Genomic DNA, 7,277 nt, shown 5'->3' on the forward strand with positions numbered 1-7,277 from the left:
TGCTAATCAAGAATTTTGATACATAGTTTGGGATCTCAAAGGCCAAGCTCAAAGGAATTTAGGGAGTCGAAAGAATTCAGCAAGTTTAGGAATTCCAAGAAGGTTTATAAGTTAAGCTTTTTGATTTAATTTGGACATAAATTTATTAGAATTGATATATTTTATTTTTTTGATATACTTAATTTAAGTCCATCAAAGATATTTAAAAGAAAATTAATTTTACTTGTAGGGAAGGAGGAATATAATGCTAATATATTTACAAATTTGAATAGGAATTAGAATATGAAATTGTTGCCTTATATGGACTACTCAAGCTTTAATGGTATTGTCTTTTGGGATAGATACTCAACTCTATAAGAATTCAAGGTGGCTATTGGAGGAAGGTTAAGGAAGGGGAGACGAGGAGATTTTGTATCAAGTAGGTTTTTTTTGCTTAGGTTGGAATTTGTAGAAAAAAGAAGATTACCGAAATTTTAGAATGACAAATTTTAAGATTGGTTTAAGATTTTTGATGGCACTTACTAAAATTTCATCTTTTTATATTAATTTTTTTTTAAAAAAACTATATCTTATTGTTAGCTTTTCAAAAAGCTTTAGCATATAAAGAATGGAGTTATGACAAGAGAGATCTATGTGAATTTGTGAAAGAGGTCGCTTGAATTTGTAGGCAGCAAATATCAATACTAGTTTGAAATTTTTTGTATCATTTAATAGATTTTTATTATTTTATTTTGAGATTTTGAGACAAGCTAAATCTTATTGTTAGCTTTCCAAAAAGCTTTAGCATACAATAAAAAAAGCTATGACAAAAAAGATCCATGCTAACTTGTGGGAGGAGATCACTAGAGTTTTTGGACAATAAAATTCAAGACTAGTTTGGGATTTTCTATGCCATTAATTTCATTTTTATTTTTTTATTCTAATATTTTGAAAGAAGCTAAATCATATTGTTAGTTTTTTTTCAAACCTTAGCATGTAAAAAATAGAGATATTATAAGGGCAATCCAAACAAATTTGTGCAAGGAGGATTGTTAAGAATTTTAGACTACAAGTTTCAAGATTGATTTGGGATTTTTAATTCTATTTATTAAATTTTTATTACTTTATTTTGAAATTTTGAAGAAATTTAGATCTTTTGATAACTTTTTAATAATCCTTAGAATGCAAGAAATCAAGTTGTGATGAAGTAGAACCAATAAAATTTATAGATGGAAGTTTTGAAGGTTGTTATCAAGGAAAAGAATATCAAAGAAAGAAAATTCTCAGTACACTCTTGTGTCATTGAAAAGAACTAGAAATTCTCTCAAAGGTAATATAATATTGAATTAAAATGGCTATTATTAAAAATAAGATGTCTAAAAAATCTTGAAACAAGACTAAGGACTAGAAAGGAATTGACAATAGTGAAGAAGACTTCTTTCTTACCTCTATATATACTTTTAACTAGGAGCTATGTGGCCATATCCTATAAGACCTCTAAAATGTATTGACTTTGCAAGACATGTATTTTAACTTGCAAAAAAAGTTTCCTATATGTGCACTACATAGTTAGTTTGTTTTGTAAGCTACTAACATGTGGTTAACTTATTGACCAAGTTTCTAACCTATCAATCAATTATAAATACATATAAAGTCAAAACAACATCTATAAAGCTTTTAGAATGCTTATTTAAATAATACTATAAATTAATCTATTTTTATTTACTTTTACATATTTCTACTTAATTATATAGATATTTATTAGAGTACCTATGTATATCTAAGATATTATCCTCCCTTCCCTCTCTTTCTATGGATGAGATCCACAAAGAGCAGTGTTCATATATTGAAAGAATTCAAGATACAGTAAATTGTATTTGCTACATACTTTGATCTTTATTCTCTTCAAAGATGGTTGATAGGTCCTCTTAGTCATGAATAGTGTCCCATACCATGGAAAGAAGACTACCTTGTTATTTGGTCGTTATTGAGGCCTTTGTAACTTCCTTCAAATAAAACATTTGGAACACTGTTAAAAGTTGTTCTTACCTTGAATAAAATCACCAAATATCAAAACTCTCTTCCAAGGTCATGATATCAAACACATATCTTGTCATCTATTGGAGGAAGGACATGTCATTCTTAAGGATCTTTATTTTGATTTTATTGACTTGAAGGTTGTGACAATCGCAATGCCTTATTTAGTTAGTCTACAAATGAAAGCTCTTGAGTTGAATTTATTGGTCGTTGGTTGTCCATTTCTTTAGTGTTACAAATATACAAAAGCTACAAAGGAGAATAAAAAGGTAGAGTGTTATCTTTCTTTGATCTTGTTTCTTTTAGAGCAAAGATTTGCTATTCTTCATCTTAGTTTTGATGGATATAGTTGATAAAACACTTCAACTCTCTTTCCTCTATTTGCAAGATTCTTTATTGACTTTTATGTGCATTCACTAATATCATATCTTTGCCAATGAATAAGATATTCTAACTTATTTTGGTGCCACCTTGAATCTAAAAATTCTAATCAAATCCTATATAAATCCTTATATAATACTTATCAGCAATGTAATGCTCCATTCAATTTCAATAATCGAGATCAGCAGATCCAAAGCCAAGAAAAAAATTGAGGAGATAAATCGAGGTCCTCAAGATTCTCTAGTAAATTAGGTGGAATGTGTTCGAGCCGTTCTTACCAGGAGTTGGCAAAAGGAGAAAGGACCAATTCAACATTTGGATGAGCTTGATGCGAAGGACCAATTTGATCCAATTACAGGGACATCCAATCCAGGTCCTGTTACGGGCCTCTTACCTAGTATGAGACCTGAATCGGCTGGACAACTCAATGAGGTGCCGATTACGAAGGCTTTGGTTCCATTTCAAGCTGTTCCATTCTTTATGCCATTTTGGAGAAACGTCCTTTTCGTTGTCGTATTACGTGCTTTCCTGCTCGAGAACGCGCCGGGCGTCTGGCTGTAGAAGGTAGTATGGAGATTCGTCGATAGTCACGCAGTCTATCAGTTTTTGACTGCTGGAATATAAACGACTGCAATAATGTACAGTAAATCTATACGGGTGCTCTTCGACTGCTTGTCGAAGTCCTTTTTGCCCCAGCCGATAGGTCTCTAGACGTTACAGAGAACCCCGAACAACCCAAACTGTTAATCTTCAATACCCCTTTGTACTTACGATCTTGTATCCACTGACTGTCCTGTTAGATTAACCCAATAAATTTCATTCACTCCGCATACTCAATCCTATAGACACCCCTTTAATCCTTCAATCACGGACGTAACTCGATTTTACAAAACAGTCAAGAGTATTCAAACCCACTTCATTTAAAAATCCCGATTCACCATTACAACACTGACTTCAGCAGCGATTGCCTCAGTCTTTCCAAAACTCTACGAAGAAGAAAAATCCAAATCCTATGTCTTTCCTTCCCTGACCCGAAGCATGAAGCTCCTCTCTCTAATTCCCTTGATCTTCAAAAACCTCCAATAAAAAAACCGAACTGGTAACCTTGCAGAAGCTTGAAAAACTCGCTTCCCCCCCCGATTTCCCCTCAAAAAAAAACCACCCCCAAAACTATATCCCACCTAACCTTATCCTCTGAATTTCTTCAATCTTCCGTCTTAGATCCGGAATTGGCTCCCACCTCAAGCTTGGATCCGAAATTGGCTCTCGCCGTCAAGCTTTCTCCTCCGTTTTTGCCTTTAAGAAATCCATTTACCGAAAACAACGTTCCCTGAGACGGCACAGAGAACAGGACAGCCTGAAACAGAATCGAACCCCGTAATCGGGACCACATTGAGTCGCCCGACCAATTCAGGTCCTATATTGGGAAAGATGCCCGTAGTAACCTGGATGTTCCCGTAATTGGGTCAAATTGGTCCTCGCATCAGATTGGCTAAGACCCGTAGTAAGACCTGGATTTCCCGTAATTAGACTGCACTGGGTTGACCGGCCAATTCAGGTCTCATATTGGATAAGAGGACCCGGATTGGATTATCGAAATTGGATCCAATTGGCTCCTCGAACCCATCGTGTGAATTGGTCCTTCTCTTCCTGCTGACTCCCGTTATTGGAATCAAACGGGGCATTCCAGTATGCCCCGGCTGACTGTAACGGAGTCACTGAACCTGACCACTCAGTATTTGTACTGGAGTTGGTCGATGCTCCCAATATTCGAGGTAACTGAATATTAATAAAATTCCCCTTTCTTTTTATTTTCACTGTATACTCGTGTTACAACACGACATCCACCTCCTCTGAACCTGTGCATCCTCCGGTATGCACCAATTTACCTAATTGCTGTTTGATTCAGTATATATCCCCTACGTCTTTGTCCAGTTCGTCTTCGTCACCTTCATTATCCATATCACTTTCATCTTCTTGCTGCGGAATCTCTGTACCTTGATTAAGGTCTTCCATATTCATCTCTGTGTGTCTTCGTTTAAATATTTTTACTCTCTTCCCTGCAATTGGTATTTTCAATTTTGTACCATCTAACTCCCGTAATGAGTAAGTCGCATTATCATGAACAGTTGTTACAACATATGGTCCAAACCAACGTTTTGAAAATTTCCGCAAAGTACTATGTTGATTATCCAGACTATTGTCATAAACAAGTACCCAGTCACCTTCCTCGATTGCTTTTGGTCTCAATCGATGTTGCTTATCGAATCGCGCCTTGTTTTGTAACCTTGCTCTTTTTAACCTTTCCAATGCTATCTGGACATCTTCCGTTCTTTGCTCCAATTATCGAATCCTAATAGCCAGAAGTTCTTCTCTTGTCAATCCATCTTCCCATGGTAGCATACTCCAAGTAAGTACCTTTTCTTCAATCGGCATAATTGGTTTTTGACCTGTCATAAGTTCTACTGGCATATATCCTGTCACCAAACTATGTGTTGTTCGATCAGCCCATAATGCAAATGACAAAAGCCGTGGCCACTCTTTAACCTTCCCATTACAAGCTTTAACCAATGCTTTCACAATCGGCAGATGACCGCGTTCGCTTTTTGCATTTCCTTCATGATTATAAGAAGTAGTCAGTGATAGTTTAACTCCACATCTTTCAAAGAACTTACGAGCTTCTTGTGCATTTAATTCTCCACGATCTGCAGTGATTTTTCCTACGCACCCGTAACGGCAAATGACATCTTCAAGCAAAAACCTACAAATCCCCTCTCTAGATTTTGTCCTCAATGCTCTTCCTTCTACTTGATTTGATAAATCTTCACGAGCTAAAACCAAATATCTCATCTGCCATAACCCAACCGGCATAATAACCAAATCAACAACCCATTTAAAATGAATAGCCAGAGGATACGTAGGATGAAGACCATCTCGATGTCGGATATTAGAATACGATTGACAGATTTCACATGACTCTACAAATGAGAGCACATCTCGATACATATTTTTCCACCAATATCGTTCCTTGAGTTTAGCAAAAGTAGCCCAGATTCCTCTATGCCCTGCCCATAAACTATCTTGAAACTCCTTTAATAATTTTAGTTTTTCTTCCCTTTTGCCTATCACTCATTGTGGCATCCCAATTCCTTTCTTCGGTCTCTTCCATAAGAATCCATCTCGAAGTAAAAATCCATATGCTTTTTTTCTTATTTGTTTGAATTTTTCTGTAGACCAATTCCCCTGCTTAGACAAGGAATTCAAATAATGACCAATATCCAATAATTCTCCTTCATAAGATTCTTCAAGAAATAGCTTGTCTTCTCTGTTGAGATTTGATATTGAATAGAATTTCAATCCGACATCATCAATGTCTTCAACCATTTCGTCCTCCCTCTCGTATCTTACTCGAGATAGCATGTCTGCTAGTAAATTGTCCTTTCCAGTGATATGCTTAAATTCAGGATTTAGTGACTTAATATAAGCAATCCATCTCAACATTGCAATATCTGGCGTTGAACAGTTAATAATCATTCCAAGCAATGGCAAGCAATCTGTTTCAATTACTACTACTGCCCCAATCAAATAGTCCTTTTCAGCTTTCATAGCCGAAACGACTCTCCAAAGTTCTCTTTTGACTTGCGAATATGCACGCTGACGAATACTTAAAACTTTAGCCCCAAATCGAACTGCAAATCTACTCCCATTTGAATGATCTTGACCCACAGCCCATCCAACGACAATTGGACTAGCGTCTACAGTAAGAATCACTAGTCTATTGCACTTACAATCAACCTTCCTCAATATTGGAGGTGATATCAATAATTTCTTCAATCTTTGCATTGCCTGAATATGCCTTTCTTTCCATTCAAATCGGTAACCCTTGCGTAACAGTTCATATAATGGATCCGCTATGTGAGCAAAATGAGGGATCCAGATTCGATAAAATACACATGCACCCAAAAACCTGCGAACCTCTGTTAAAGAACCACAATCCTCTTTCATCCTTCCAATTGCATCAACTTTAGTCGGATCTGGTTTTCTTCCGTAAGATCCGCATAAATGTCCAACAATTACAACCTCTCGCACTCCAAATACGGACTTCATATCCGATAATGTAAGATGAACTTCTCCAAGCCGAGTTAAAATCTTTTCACAATCTTGTATATGATCAACAACATATCTGCGACACCCCCTCGTATCTAAAGTTTCATCCTTGTCTCCTTCTCTGCACCCTTTTATAGGAACATCATCCAGAAAAGGCATAGTCTTTTCTGGGATAAAATCTCTCAATACCTTATTCATCCCATTCATCATATGCGCAACTGAGTTGGTCGTGCCTTGAGGAAGAGTGCACATTCTAACCAATCCAAGCGGTGTCCTCATCGTTGTCATATCTCTACTTCCTTCGGCAAGTTGAAATTGATCATAACCTGAATACAAATCACCCATTGAATAGATCGCCCCTCCAGCAAACGCCTTAGCAAATTCATCTACAATAGGTCCAATTCCTGCATTCCTGACAGTTAAAGCATTCACCGGCTGCATATCTTGAATAAACCGCAGTGACCCATTCTTCTTAGGTACCGTAAACCATCGACTAGAATATGGCGCAAATGAAGGTTCTAATATTTTCATCTTTATCTTTTCTTTCAATAGTTCCACCAATTTAGGTAAATGTGCCCTCGGTACTGGAATCGGTCTTAGATTCCAAGGTACATGCGGTACAGTGAAGATAACCATAGGTGTTATAATATTTGGATCCACACACCCAATTTCATGAGATTTGAAGGCAAACGATCTACCTTGTTTAGCCAACATCTTTTTGAAGCAAGTAATTTCCTCCGGCAATAAAGAACCATCAGAACCAATCTTCAATT

Source organism: Physcomitrium patens, chromosome 4 (genome assembly GCF_059467195.1).
Source record: "Physcomitrium patens ecotype Gransden chromosome 4, ASM5946719v1, whole genome shotgun sequence".
Classification (NCBI taxonomy): domain Eukaryota; kingdom Viridiplantae; phylum Streptophyta; class Bryopsida; order Funariales; family Funariaceae; genus Physcomitrium; species Physcomitrium patens.